The sequence below is a fragment of the Echinops telfairi genome, unplaced genomic scaffold (assembly GCF_000313985.2).
Source record: "Echinops telfairi isolate 266 unplaced genomic scaffold, ASM31398v2 ScPeMD7_5592;HRSCAF=6446, whole genome shotgun sequence".
In the NCBI taxonomy this organism is placed as follows: domain Eukaryota; kingdom Metazoa; phylum Chordata; class Mammalia; order Afrosoricida; family Tenrecidae; genus Echinops; species Echinops telfairi.
The window spans coordinates 3,671,028-3,685,707 of record NW_022109491.1 but is presented as its reverse complement, the minus strand read 5'-3'; positions in this window follow the sequence as shown (position 1 = coordinate 3,685,707).

Genomic DNA, 14,680 nt, shown 5'->3' with positions numbered 1-14,680 from the left:
GAGAGAGAGAGAGAGAGAGAGAGAGAGAGAGAGAGGTTATTTTAGGCTTGTTGCTTTTGTTTTTATTTTAAGGAAGAGGAAACCCCCCACCCCGACTGACTTAGTTCTTTATAATCTATGCTATGAAGCACATATCCTCCTAGAGTCAGGCATCATATCATACCATTAAATGTTAAAGAGAAAAATCACATTTAAGACCTAGTCTAAAACACAAGGCCCAGTCTGTGGCACCCACCCCTCAAGTTGCAGCAACTGTGTCAGATGTGCATCTGCCTATTACCCAAGCCCCTGTCCCAGCAAGTGGCAGTGACCACGTACTCGCGTGCTTGCCTATCCATCATTCCACTGTCACACTCCACAAGCCCCACCACACCTGCCACCCCACCCACTCAGCAGGTGCTACCACCTACCTCTGCACCACTGGACTGATGACAGAGGCCAACTCCCATTCCCTCATCTCTCAGCTGCTCCACACACCTGGCAAGCAGAGGGAACCTGGGCTTAACACTTCCAGCTGCTCCCACCCCACTCACCTGGAGAAAGGAAGGTGGTGAGTGCCCCAGGGCAGCCAACCAAACCCATGACATAGAGTAGCATCTACCTGCCCCACCTGCCTGCGTATAGCAAAACAAAACAAAATCATTAGCGCAAAGCAATCAATCAATAAGTACGGCAGCACTTTAATATCTTGGAGCCAATCGATATCATCAAATAACACAGGGAGCAGACAAGATGGCTAAAGCAGGCGACCAAAATACTACACACTTGATTTTCACCAAAAGGCCAAGAAGCGATAAGTGACCAAAATAAAGGAATAGATAATCATCCTGAGAAGGTTTTCTCAGGTAATGCAATGACTTGCTCAGAAATGAAAAACACTTACATTGAACTCCTTCAGAAGATCAAGAAAAACAGGCAAAATAAAGGAAAAGACAGAGAAAATTCTAAATGAATTCAGGGAGAAAAAAAGAACAAAATGGTCATGTAAACAGATCATCAGAAATCATACAAACTAGCACTTAGGAACCCAGAAGATAAACAATGCCACTTCAGAAACAGATAACTCAATGGACGTACTTCAGAGTCGGACCAAAGGAAGGCAGAATCAACTAGAGAGGGGAGATTCCCTGACACTGCTTCGTTTGAGGTTAGAAAAAAAAAAGGAAAATGAAGGAGACCCAAAGTGATGTGGGACAATATCAGGAGGAATAATCTACGTATGACAGGAATCCCCGAACAGAGAGAGATTAAAAAAAAAAAAGATGGCGAAGGAAGGAAAATGTTTGAGAATTGCTAGCAGAAAACAGTATCATGAAAGACGAGAAATTGGGGGGAAAATGAGGACCTGTTGTGGGGGGCTTAAGTGGAGAGCAAATGTTTTGAGAATGACGAGGGCAATGAATATACAAATGTGCTTTACACAATTGATGTATGTATGTATTGTGACAAGAGTTGTCTGAGCCCCTAATAAAACAAGTTAAAAAAAAAAAAAGACGAGACATTATCCACCTAAGAAACTCAACAAACCTCATACAGAATATACCTCAAAAGAAAGTCACCAAGGCACACCATCATCAAACCTTCCAAAAGCAAAGACGAAGAATGATTTCTGAGAGCAGCTCAGGAAAAACAAACTGAGCTAAAAGGAGACGAAGCTCTGATTTCTTGGCAAAACCACATGGATGAGAAGGCAATGGGATGATATTATAAAACCCTGAAAGGAAAAAATTGCCAGCCAAGAATTATGTATCCAGCACAATTGTCTCTCAGATATGATGGCGCAATTCATACATGTCAAGAAACAAGCAAACAGAAATTGAGTTTGTAATAACTAGACCAGCCTCAGCAGAACTATTAAGGGGGGTCCTTCAGACAGAGAAACGATATCAGACAACAGCCCGGGATGAAGACACATGACAGGATCCCCCAGTTACCAACCAAGATAAAGAATTCTTAAAACCAAAGAAGAGCCTTAAGACTGAAAATAGGGAAGCAGAAAAACCACTCTGTAAATGACAGCAATTGCAAAATAAAAAGACGAGCTAAATGGTGTAGTTGCACGATTCCCATATGGAGAAGAAGTCAAGATGATATGCTATAACAGATTGTTTTCAATAAAGAGAGAGAGAGGGAAAAATTCGGAGGACAACACACACAAAAAAATGATCATACTCACAAAAATAAAGAACAATCAAGATTCAATAAACACAAAACCATCAACAGCAAAGGAAATGAACAGGAATTCTATTAACAAAAACTACTCAGTACAGAAAAGCAAGTAGAATAGTGAAACTGTCAACACCATATCCAAATAAATAAATAAACAAATAACCCCAAATTACAGCAGTTAGCTCATACTTTCTAACAATGTAAACGGATAAATGGGTTAAGCACACCAGTAAAGAGAGAGTTCACAGAGTGGATTTGTTTTAAAAAGTGATCCATCAATATATTGTGTAAGACATACATCTTAGATACAGATATAAACGAGTTAAAAAATCAATGAGTGGAAAAAATATATCGTGTAAAAAAATAACCAGAAGAGAGCAGAAGTAGCAATATTATTCTCTCATAAAATAGACTTTGGGCTAAACTCACCACAAAAGTCAGGGAAGCATGAGTTACCAGTGAGTCCTCACTGCCCACGCGCGCGCGCGGACTGTGAATAGCAGGCAGAGAGCGCGGTAGAGATGTCCTTGGCAACTGTACCGCGACAAGAATGTAACACCTTGGCCACAGCTCTCCCTTTGGACCTCATTTCAATGTATCCTAAAATTTTAATGTTGTTTGCTTTTCTTTAGATTGAGGTCTTTCACTGTTTTATATGACCATCGCTGCTCTGTTCCCCACCCCACCATCCCGTCCCACCCCCGTTCTTTGTCCTTGTTCGTATTTCTTTGCGAAGGGAAGGCAGGAGTGATGAAGACAGTAACTGACATAATAGGTGGTTGCCTGGGGCACGGGAGGGGAGTGTGGCGGAAGTGGGGCGTCAACACCAATGGAAACGAGACGAAAGAAAAGGTTCCCAAGTTGGTTGTGGTGATGGTTGCACACCCCTTCTTAATATGGTTGAATTGTATGATGCGTTCATGATAGCTCAATAAAGTGAATTTTAAAAAGATCCTAAATATTATTCCTGGCTCTTTTTTAAAAGCACTTTTGTGCCCATTTTATTTTATTTTTTATTCATAAGTATTTATTGAGGTGGTCTGTTGTGCCCACAGCTGCTTGGCTGCTTCACAGAAGAGCCCATGGTGGAGTTGACCATTGAATGTTAGATCATATCAAAGGAGTATCCTAACTTACCCAAATTGATATAAAGACCTGATTCACAACACTCCTGCCCAAACGGAGGAAGAAAAACTGAACCGATTCATAACAACCTAACCCTGAGACTTGTACACGGATGCCCTGCGGCTAGGGTGTGCGCCAGAGTGCACACAATCCTGTAACAGCAGGAACAGCAAGAAGCACTTACGTGCAGATAAAAACTCACTGCCATAGAATCAGTTCTGACTCAGAGCCTCCCTACAGGACAGGGGAGATCTGCCCTTGTGGGTTTCTGAGACGGTGACCCTAAAGAGTAAAGAGCCTCCTTTTTTTCTCCCATAGAGGAGCTGGTGGTTTCGAACTGCTGATCTCTGGTTAGCAGCACAGTGTGTAACCACTACTCCACGAAGAGTAGATACGTAGGTAAATATGCATGTTAAACAGGAAAGGAGGTCCTGTGAGTATAAACTCATGCTCACATGAGGGACCAGGGTGAATCTAACGACATATTTGCAAACGCTGTATACGTAATAGCAGAGCACACTGGGGGCACCGTTACAAAAACTCCATAAACATGGGGACTGAACCATTAGACTCCTGGTCTGAAGACCACAGTCTTCATAGGAACAACTGGGTCAGTTGGCAAAACACAGACCGTATAGATAATGTTGTATATCTTAGTCCGGTACGCAGCATCTGGGATCTTGAAACCTGTGAGCGCCCGTTGGTCTCTCCTAGCCGCCGCAACAGAGAATGAAGAAGAAGGATGCCTCTAATGGCTCCCACGAACCCCCAGCTTCTCTAACCTGAGACCAGAAGAATTGGACGTGCTCGGCTACCACACCACCTGGTCACTCTGATAGAGGGAGTCAGTCAGAATGGGTTTAAACAAAAAAGTAAAACAAGATTTAAAGCGGGGGGGCGGGGGGGGGGCGGGAGGATGGAGACTTATCTGGTCTGAAGGAAACTCAAAAACTCAAAGAACCCCGGACTGTTGGCCTGAGACAACCGTCTAACTTGAAGCTGAAGACACTCACAGAGGCCACCTTCTGGCCAAAGGACACAAACGGTGCGCGCCTCTGAGCAATCTGCCATCTCAGACCCGAAGGGCAACATCCACCCAAACCAAAGGTGAGCCGCTGGGAGGGGCAGGGATCCCTGGGAGGGTGCAGGGAGGGTGCCGACCGACACACGGTAGGGGTGGTAACCAACATCACGCCATGATCCATGTATGAACTATTGACTGGAAAACTACTTTCTGTGTACACGTTCACCCAGAGCACCCTAAAATGTTAAAACACAAAACACACAACAACGAAAAACACCCTCCAGCCGTTTCCAGAACCTAAATGACAGAGCCAACGGGTCCTTTGGAAGGCTTGCACGGCATCCCTTCTTGAAGGCCCACTCAGGCTTCCTTCTTGCTACGAGACTGTCTTTGCCTTGAAGCCTTACTTAACGTGTTCCTTATCAAGCTGGTTCAACGGGAAACAGGAAGCGAGGGAGGAGCCCGCAGAGGGAGACTCCGGTGAAACCGAGGGAGGGGCGTTCCTTCTCCTGTGGGGCCTCTGTTAGCAACCACTGTCACCCAGCAGGGGATTCTGGCTCACAGGGTCCCTGTACAGGGATTTTGAGGCTGTAAGTCTTTATAGAAGCAGAAATCACCTCATTTTCTCCCTCGGAGAGGCTGGGGTGTTTGAACGGCCGACGTTGCACTCAGCAGCCACCACCACACATTTGGTTGAACACAGTTCGGTCACTTCCACGCCTCGCCCTCTGCACGGGCACCAGGCATCCAACACCATGGCAGCTGCTGGGTCTGCCGTAAGTTCAGAAGCTTTTCTATCTGGAGATCTGATTCGGAATTCCCTTAGGAGAACAGGCGAGGGAGTGCCTGAACCCAACAGCGTACCAGCGGAGAGAAAAGGAACAGCCTGGGACGGTCTTGACCTAGGACTCATGAAACGGGCAAATCACTTTTATTTTAACTTTCCATGGAGAGCATGCCATCGGTGGGCAGAGCTTGCCAACACCCCTTTGGGCATGGAAACGACTGAATGCATCGTGTTAGACAAAGCCCGTTTGCACTCACCTTTTAGAACGTCTTCATCTACATTAGGATCACTCAGAGCAGTTTTGTTTCCATTGAGCAAAGGAGATAAAGGAAGAATCCTTTGAGATGCGCCTGTTTCTAAGCAGCATGATCATTCACATGTTCTTCAGAGCAACCCGGGCGTTCATCAGAGCAGGCAGCCCCTGTGTTCTCGATGAGGGACCAGACCCCAAGCGAAACCCACTGCCATCGGGTCAATCCGATTCACAGAAGCTCATAGGACAGAGCACACAGGCCTAACAGGCAGACAGCAGCATCTTCCTCCCCTGGAGGGCCTCTAATCTCAAACTCACTGCCCTCGATTCAATACTGACTCACAGCGGCCCTAAAGGTCAGAGCAGAACTGCCCCTGTGGGGTTCCAAGACCACAACTCTTCACAGGAGTAGAAAAGCCTCATCTTTCTCCCTCAGAGGGGCGGATGGTTTGGAACTGCTGACCTTGCATTGCAGTTAGCAGCCCAGCTTGAACCACGACACCACCCGGGCTCCTCCAGAATGGCTGCTGAGTTTGAATTACTGACCTCTAGGTCAGTAACTCTAACTGCTCTAACTGCTCCCGGGTCAGAGTGGCACAGAAGGTTAACTCGTACAAGTCAGCAATTACTCAGTGTTTGAAGAAGCCCAGAGGCCTTTGCTCAAACTTCTCACTAACGGCAGGGATACAGTTCCTGCCTTCATTCATAGGAGCCCTGGTGGGTAGTGGTTATGGGGTGGGCTACTAGCCACAAGGTGACCAGTTGGAAACCACCAGGACCCCCAAGGGCGAGAGATGAGGCTTTCGACTCCGGGAAAGAGTTGCAGTCCCAGAAACCCACAGGGGCAGTTCCACCCTGCCTGTAGGGTCGCTGTGAGTCAGAGAGGCAGTGGATTCGTTTTATTTGGGGGTTATCTTTCCAGGGGGAGTTCCAGCTTATGCTCAGGCTAGGCTCATCTTGTGCTGAAGGTTCTGGGGGAATTGCGCAACGAGACCCAAAGACGACGTTGACGTCAGCATGATTCATCTCTCAGTGGCTACTGCTTCAGGCTCTGAGGAAGGGACCTTGTCATCCAGGACACATTCTGGTATCTGCAAGCCCTGTCTGGAACGTGCCCGTCTTCCACGGGGCAGCTGTGGATCTGAGGGGACCACACGGGGTGTGGTGAGTAGGTGGTGGCAGGATGCTGCAGACACAGGTAATCCGAGACAACCAGAGGCTCTCTCTGACTGGAGGGGTGGGTCTTGGCAGTTCATGGAAAGGTAGGCTGAATCAGAGAGTGGAAAACAACGATGACACAGCAGCTCCCGAGCAGAGGAAGCAGGAAAGCAAGGGAGGCTTGGATGCAATCCGTTTCTGGGCTTGGCTGCCTGATGGACCGACCTGGACGAAAATGTGCAAGAGCCCTTTCTCATTATGGCAGCCACGCCAAAGTCCCCATCTCTGCTTGGCTTTTTCAGATGGGAAAGCAAAGAGAAATAACCCATTGGTCATGGAGTTGGATTTTGCTGCAGAGAAACCTCACAGGACAGAGAACCGTGTGATCGGGTCTCTTTCCAAAGCAATCCATCTTTATGGAACCAGACTGCTCACAGAGTGAGTGGCGGCTGCTAGCTTTGAACCACTGACCTTTTGGTTAGCAGCAGAGTGCTAAACCGTGGCACCCGGACCAAGTGCAGAACAGGGGACTCAGGACTTGAGGGGACATAGCTTAGCATGTAGAATTTAGTCACTGCCACCTAGTCAATTCTGACTCATAGCAAACCTTTGAGGAGAGAAGTACTTCTTCTGTGTGTGTCCAAGGCTATAATTCTTTATGGGAGCAGACAGCCTCATCTTTCTCGTTCGGAGCAGCTGGTGCTTTTGAACTGCCGACCATGCGATTAGTAGCCCACTATGCTACCAGGGCTCCTTTTGCATGTAGGGCAATGACATGAACATGGTAACAATGATGACAGTAATAACAAGGAATAACAATCGCTTACAGCTCTGCGTCAGGCACTGCTTGGGGGATTTCACAAGTAGCAGCTCATTTAATTCAGCCTCTGCCACATCCCTCCCGTGCCCACCCCAGGTCTGTGAGTTTGTTGCTCTGAGGTGGCCTGGGTGCTGCTATGTTGCTGGGAACTGTTTCAGAGCAGAGACGATATTTCAAATACCAGTAAGATTACCCATGACAGGTCGGTTTCAGCAGGGCCCCCAGAGCAGGAAGAAAGGTCTGCCAAACTACAGCCCCAAATTAGCCACTAAAACCTCCCGGAACACTGCCCGAGAGAGGGCTGGTGGACGAGCCCCTTAAGATGGAAGGCACATGGGCTCCACAGTGACCACAACATGGAATGGGGCGACCTCCTACCGTGGCAATGGCACAGGATGTCCATCTTATTGTCCACTGTGTCTCCACAAGTCAAAGCCAAGCCAGTGGGCAGGACCACCTCACGAGTACAGCCACCCACCAAATGCTCAAATGGATCCTGCTAGGCAGAGGGAACTGCCATCCTCACCTTACAGGTGTGGCCACTGAGCTACACCGAGCCTCAGAGATGTATCCAGGACAAAGGCCAGCCTGCAGCCTTGAGAGGGGTGGGGTGGGTGCGCAGATCAGACCGGGAGGAGCCTGGGACTCGGGAACACAGATTTAGCTACCTAATTAGCCTATATTTAAATTTTGGCTCCCCAGCAGGAGCCTATTGGGTACCTTTGTGCCAACTGGGAAAGGGTGCCCCCTGGAGGCAGGAACTGCCTCTCCAGGTGGATGGCTTAATGGGCTGGAGAAGCAGGTGAAGGACTACATTGTGTGGCCAGGAGTTTGTAGAAAGGATCCCTGGTGGTGCACTAGGTTGCTAGCGGAATGGTCGGATGTTCGGAACCACCAGCTGCTCCCAGAGGGAAAGATGTGGCAGTCGGCTTCCTTAAAGATGTCAGCCAAGGAAGCCCTAGGGCCAGTTCCACTGCGCTGTATCTGCCTGGGAGTCAGAAACAACTGCCTGGACTTTCTGAGTCGGGTTGGACCTTTCTGATTGTGGTGCTGCCAGGCCTGCCAAATGCATTAGGCAGGATGATGTCTTTGGGTCTGTTTCCCCATGAAAAACGCACCGAGCCGATGCTGCTGCAGCACAGGTGGGCAGTACAGGCGGGCTGGTCAACTCCGGCCATGTGGCAAGTACTTGGCCCAGCGCTTGACACTCAAGCACCAGGACATAGTTGGAAACAGTCCAGAGGGGATATGGCAGGGTGACCAGCGTGCTTGGGCTCTGCCTCCCGTTGGATCGTGTCTTTGTGGAAGAATCGTTCTGGAATACTAGAGATGGCAGAGAAGGCACTGGTGCGTTGTTTCCATTTTGTTGTTGTTGGAAACACACACAGCAACACCGAGACCAATTCAACACCGAGACCAATTCAGCTGGTTGGGCGCGGACCATTCCATGGAGGACGTTCTAGGAAGGGTGCAACCTTCCCTTCCCTCTTCTGTCCTGAGCTGTCCCTCCCCCACGGACACACATCCCCTGCCCTGAAAGGTCCTGCCAATCTAATGGTTCCACGGGCTCTTTGTCGCTGGACTCCCGTCTGGATAGCTCACAAACCGAGCACGATGCTCAAGGCAGCAAGGCCTGGTGGTGTCATGGATTATGTGTGAAGCTTGTAACTGCAAACCCACCAGCCGCTCCCTGGGGAAAAGATGAGAAGTTCTCCTCCGGTGAAGGTTTCCAACCTCGGGAACCCTAGGGAGCAGGTCTGCTCTGCGCTCCCAGGCTGCGATGAGTCGGAATCGACTCGATGGCAGTGCATTTAGGACGAGCGGGCGTTTCATAAGCAACGTATGATGTCTTCACTCAGCTCTTGTCCTGGAGAGATGCTGGGGCTTGAACAACTTATGCAATTAAGTTCTGTTTTCCAAAAATCGTCTTCCTTGGAGTGGGACCTTCAGAATGCTAGGTTGAAGTAAGCAAGAACTCGTAAGGGTGCCATGTGGGACTTGTGTGCGTAGGGTCTTTCTGGCGTTGGAAGGGTCCCCAAGAGTATGAGCGACACTCAGCACGTCTCTATGGAGGCCCTCCCACAACTCCAGAGCTGCCACTTAAAGGCTGTAGGATCGTAGGCATGTTCCTTCTTCTTCTTTCTGAACATGTTATTTATTTTTAACTTCTTAGTGTGAATTGAGCTCTGGGGGTGTGGTGTTGGGCTGCGCTCCGTCCTGCAGGGCGCAGTTTGAAACCACCAGCTCTCTGCAGGAGACAGATGGGGCTTTCTACTGCGTAAGAGCGACAGTCTCGGCATCTCACGGGGGCAGTTCCGCCCTGTCCTTTAGGGGCGCTATGAGTCGTCAGAGATTTGACGGCCGTGAGTTTGTTTTTGGCTTATTGTGAACTGGGCGAGGGTTACAGAGCCGACGATCAGCGTCACCTTCAACAATTCACACACACCTGGTTTCACCTCATTCACCGGCTGTCCCCTTACTGTGCCCTCCCTTATCCCATTTCCTCCCTGTGCTACGGTTGTCCACCCCACTGCTTGCTGAACCCTCCTGAGCTGAGTCCTTGGGTAAGTTCTGCTCCTTTGATCTCAAATGGCTGCTGCTTCTAATGGGTGTCAGCCTCGCTCACGCTACTTGTCGCCTAGACAGACCTGTCTATTGTTCGGCTGAACCTGCGCCGTGGGGTGAGTTCATTTCTGGACCCAAAGGGTGACAAAGGGTCACAGACTTAGGCACACCACTGGTCTATCTGACCAGTATCCATGGGTCAAGATGACAGCCTTGGAGACCTACTGGGACAGGTTTTCTCTGCCCTATAGCTCAAAGCAGAGCACGCCACCGGAGGTTTACTTGTGCTCTATTGACTGCCATGGCCTTCGAATGGGTGGACCACAACAAAGTACGGATACCCTCCAGAAGACTGGGAATTCCAGAACACTTCATTGTGCTCATTCGGAACTTGCACGGGTCAAGAGGCAGTTAGTTGCATGAATGGAACAAAGGCATACCGCCTGGTTTCGTATCAGGAACGGTGTGCAACAGGGTTGTCTCTTCTAACCATATTTGTTCAAGCTGTATGCTGAGCAAGTAATCAGAGCAGCTGGAGTATGTGAAGAAGAACACAGCATCAGGGTTGGAGGAAGGCTTATTAACAACCTGCGGTATGCAGATGACACAACCTTGCGTGCTGAAAATGAGGAGGTCTTGAAACATTTGCTGATGAAGATCAAGGATGGTAGCCTTCAGTATGGGTTATGACTTATTCTCAGGAAGACCAAAATCCTCACCACTGGACCAATAGGTAACATCATGATAAATGGAGAAAAGGCAGAAGTTGTCAAGGATTTTTATCTTCGTTGGATCCTCAATCAATGCTCATGGAAGCAGCAGTCAAGAGATCAAAAGTTGAGTTGTATTAGGTAAAGCAGCGACACAAGACCTCTTTAGAGGACCGAAAAGCAAGGATGTTACTTTGAGGACCGAGGTGTTCCTGACCCAAGCCATGGTGTTCTCCATTGCATCATCTGCATGGGAAAGTTGGCCATTGAACAATGAAGATGGGAAAATCAATGCATTTGGGTTGTGGTGCTGGAGAAGCATATTGACAGTACTAAAAGAACAAACAAATCTGTGTTGGAAGAAGTCTAGCCAGAGTGTTCCCTAGAGGCAAGGATGGCGAGACTTCATCTCATGTCCTTTACACATAGCATCGGGAGTGATCAGTCCCTAGAGAAGGACATCATGTTTCATGAAGGAGAGGGGCAATGAAGAAGAGGAAGACCATCAAAAGAGATGGATTGACACAGTGGCTGCAACTGTGGGCTCATGTACAGGAGCAACTGTGAGGATGGCCTGTGACCGGGCAGTGTTTCGCTCTGTTGTGCATAGGGTCACTATGGGCCAGAACCGGATTGATGGCACCTAACCATATAGGGTCTTTATGAGCCAGAATCAATCCTATGGCAATAAGATAGAGGAAGAGGAAGGCTATTTAGTAAGTGACTAACAGTTACCACACAACTCTTCATCTGGTCTTCCTCTGTAATAGGAATCTGTCCTCCTCAGAGTCACCATATCCTTCAGTGGACATTTAGTCCAGTCCCAAGAGAGGGGCAGTGATTAGGCTGAGCTATTTAAGGGACTCCCTTTTCTCTTGCGAATGATTAAATGATGTATTTCCGTGTGACATGATTTTGGGCAATGAGCACTACGCGGGAAAGGTGCCAAGGGATCTGAGGGACAGAGTTCATTCTTATTCAAGAGATCCTCGAGGGACCGAAATGCTATTTTCCTGCCTCTCGGTGCGAAGACGTGGTGTCTGCAGGCTTGGGGCCATGCTGCAAACACGAGGGAACATGACCCCGAAGGAGAAGACCAACGTCCTGGGTCTGAATGCACCAATATTCAAGAGCCCCCGAGCCGACAAATGAGCTAGCACTGCTTTCCTCTCAGCCTTCACTCCATGGAAGACGATAGTATTCTTTAACGCTCAACTCTGTTGAGTTAGGTTTTTCTGCTACGTTCATCCGAAGGGATTTGAAAAAAAATTCGAATGGAATTTTTGGTACAAGTTTACACAGCAAGCTGGGATTTCTCTTGACAATTTCCCCAGAAATAGTTCAGCGACATTAGGGACCCAATTCTCTCTCTTTGTGCTGTTGCCTCCGTTTCTAGTACTCTAGTTTCCCTGCCCCCTAAGTTTCTCATCACTGCATTTCAGCACTGATTGTTCAGTCCCCTGCTCATGGGTTTTAAGCTGAGCACTGAGTTCATGGTGAACCTCTCCATTTGTGCCACTCTGCTTTTTCACTAAGAGGTCAGTTCGGGGGACAGGGGTGATTCTAGGTTTAAAGGGTGTCTCAGGAGTTGTCTGTTCTCTACCGTTCCAGTTAATTGGGCTTTTGTTGTTTTCGTTTTCTTAAAGAAGGATTTGTATTTTGCTCCATACTTTTCTTCCCTCCCACTGGGAGCCGCCTCTTAAGAACCCAACCAATCAGAACAGTCTGTGGCAGTAGCCGGGCACCATCCGTTTCTTCCGGTCTCAGGTAGGTGAGACTGTGGCTGGCAGGGACTTGTTTCTTCCAGGAGCTTCAGGTTATCTTCCTACCTGGCAAGTCGTTCACGGCCATCGGGCTGATGCTGACTTGCAGTGATGTTATAGGACAGGGTAGAACCGTCCCTGTAAGAACTGTCCCCGCCCCCTTCCCCGTGAACTTTAGGAACCGCCTTCGTGTGTCTAATGAATACAGAGAATGATGTGTGCAAAGCCTCACTTCCTGAGCCTCCGTCTTGTTCAGGCCACACAATGTGGCTGCTCGGCTTGGGATCCAACGCCCCTGCCTCTGAGCTCCGGCTCCACCACCTGCTGGTTGGGAGGATCCGGTTCAATTTCTGATCTTTATATACCTCTGATCCTTCAATTGGGGCTCAAACATCCCTTCGGGGGGACAATGACTTGGAGGCAATGATGAGGGCCAAAGGGGACAGGGAAGCAAGGTGGCAGCACACGGAGAGACGCCAGGAGAAGGTTCGCGTGTTATGAAGCAGGTGAACAAGGTCACTGAGCAATGTGTATAGAGATTGGTGACTAGGGACTAAGGGCTGTGGACACCTTTGCCGACGACACCCATGAAGCAATCACTACACACTAGACCAAACCTCCTGGTGAGAGATAAGACCACAACCAAACCCACTGCCACCGAGTCAATGCTCACTCACAGCCACCCCACTGGGGTTTCCAAGACGGTCGCTCTCTATGGGAGTAGAAAGCCCAGTCTTTCTTCAGCTGAGTGGCTGGTGGTTTCGAACGGATGACCTTGAGGATTGCAGCCCAATGCATAACCACTACACCACCAGGGCTCCTTATAGATAAGTAAGAATACAAATAACAAAACACCAATAAACCACGCAAGAGTTAATACGCAGGAGACCACGATAAGCCAGACTTCATGCCACCAAACTGAATGTGTGAAGACTGTTGAAATGGCTCATGCCTTGCTGCACGTGTGTTACACACACACACACACACACACACACACACACACACACACACACCACACCAACCGTGGGTAGTATCATGGTGCAATAGTTAAAAGTGGTTGCTCTATGCCCAGGAGCTAGAGGCTCACTTGTCCCAGGTGAATGCTTTGAAATTAGACTCGGAATATATCATCAGATAAAATGTGGGGGAATGGCACTGAGGTTAACAAAACAAAAAGGAGTAAAATCTCAAAATGCATCTGCCCTGGCCAGTGGTGGGGTGCCGAAAACATGTTTTGGGAGCTGATGTTTGTCCCAGCATAGGAACAATAGCTACCTGCCACCTTGAGTCCGTCCATCTCTGTCTCTCTGCAGAAAAGCATTATGTCCCTCGCCCCGCCTTTGGAGGCTGGCCAGGGTAAATACTGCTCGCAGCAACGTAACCCAAAGCTCACTGCCATTACATCCATCCTGACTCATAGGGACCCTGTAGGACAGTGCCGAAGTTTCTGAGACTGTAACTTATTACGGGAGTAGAAAGCCTTGTCTTTCTCCTGAGGAGTGGCTGGTGGTTTCAAACTGCTGACCTGGTGGTTAGCAGCCCAACGTGTAACCACTCCACCGCCAGGGTTCCTGCAGCAGCAGCAACACGAGGAAGAAGAATAACACCTGGGTATTTTGAGATTCCCCTTGAAGTCTTGCAACACACGCTTTGAGTCTGTTTTCAAAGCCTTCTTCTAAATCAAACCCAAACTCAGCAATACAAGGGAGAGGATGATGGCTCTCTGATTCTGCAGGGCGCAGGCGTCGTGGTCAGCTTCTGGTGGATTGGGGAGTTGTTCAGTAGATGTGTCTGCCATCCCAAGAGCCCTGCTGGCCCCGTGAAGACACTGTGCCCAGCTCAGCTGCGTGGTGGTTAGCTCCTTGGCCGTGGCTGCCACGTCCTGGCCAAGGTCTCAGGCTCCTCTGGTCTTTCGAGAGAATCCACTGGATTAGAAAGTCAGCGTTTTCTATTCAGAGCTGCTGGGTCTTGTTGCCATCCTGACGAAAAGAGGCAGATGGTTGATATGCTGGGCAGTGAATGGAATGGAGGTTCGAATCCACCCAGAGGTGCCTTGGAAGAAAGATCTGGTGATCTACTTCCCCAAAACCAGGCGCTGAAAGCTCTACGGAGCCCGGTTCTAGTCTAGCTTGCATGGAGGCTGCTAAGGGCCGGAGTCGACTGAAGCACAACTGGTTGGGTGAAAAGAAACATGCTTTATGTTCATTCATTCATTCATTCATTCGTGCATGCATTCATGCATGTGGTGGTTGCTGGTCTCAGGTGCTGCTGGGTCGGATCTGACTCTTGGTGATCCCACGAACAAC